This window comes from Egretta garzetta, unplaced genomic scaffold, assembly GCF_000687185.1.
Source record: "Egretta garzetta isolate BGI_Z169 unplaced genomic scaffold, ASM68718v1 scaffold324, whole genome shotgun sequence".
NCBI classification, from domain to species: domain Eukaryota; kingdom Metazoa; phylum Chordata; class Aves; order Pelecaniformes; family Ardeidae; genus Egretta; species Egretta garzetta.
Window position 1 is genome coordinate 121,368 of NW_009259426.1, and position 813 is coordinate 122,180.

General features: G+C 59.7%; 1 long non-coding RNA gene across 1 annotated transcript in view; it reads left to right on the forward strand.

Annotated features, from left to right (window-relative positions):
• LOC118452088 overlaps positions 1–104 on the forward strand; it is a 5,877-nt gene extending 5,773 nt beyond the window's left edge. Inside the window, exon 4 of the long non-coding RNA XR_004841747.1 lies at positions 15–104. This is a non-coding gene — a long non-coding RNA (uncharacterized LOC118452088). The remainder of the gene's footprint in view (positions 1–14) is intronic.
• Positions 105–813: the final 709 nt, after the last annotated feature.

The window sequence follows — 813 nt, forward strand, 5'->3', positions numbered from 1 at the left end:
CTCCCCCTCTCCAGGCGGTTCCACGGAGCGGGCGAGCAGCCGTGGCGTCTTCCCAGCAGACCTGGCACCCCCAGAAGGGGACAGCGGGCGCTCTGGTGTCACCGCGACACTCTAGACCTGTGGCTGAAGTCAATCTCTGTCTTTCTGAGCGGCGGCCGTCTTTGCAGCGCACTGGTGAGCAGGAGCTGTTCCTCGGAGCTGGGGAGAGATGCAGAGACCAGCTTATGAGTAAGAACCCACCCCTAAAATAAAGGTGTTGTCCCTTGACAGATTTTAGCGGCTTGCGCTGGGTTTTTGATTTGCAAAGACTTTTTCTGAGGCGGGGCATGGCGCGATAGCTGGAGGAAATGCTTTGGGTGTTTGGTTTAGCGGTGGGATGGCAGGGTTAGGGTAACGGTTGGCCTTGGTGATCCTAAAGGCCTTTTCCAACCCAAACGATTCTGTTTGCTGTTCCCTGTTGCCGGTCCCTGGGCAGCCGGCTGGGGAATGCAAAGGCTGCGGGCAGCGTGGGAGGTGGCGTGGCAGGCAATTCCTCTGCGAGGCAGGCGCGCTCTCTCACGGCCGGGCACACCCCGAGCCCGAGGAGAGGTGCGGCTGAGTGCCTTGTTTGGTGTTGTGCAGTCAGAGTTTTGCAGTGGTGTTTTTTCTTCTCCGCAACGGGAGGTTTTAGAGAAGGGTAACTGGGGATTGATTAGCTTGGCGCCCAGGAGCCTGGCGGAAGCGTGGTGAGAGCCCTGGGGTGGCGTCGAAGGTAGAAGGAGTGGGAGGTTTGTGGTGTGGGAGAGGCAGCAGCGCAGGCGAGAGAAGGCAGCC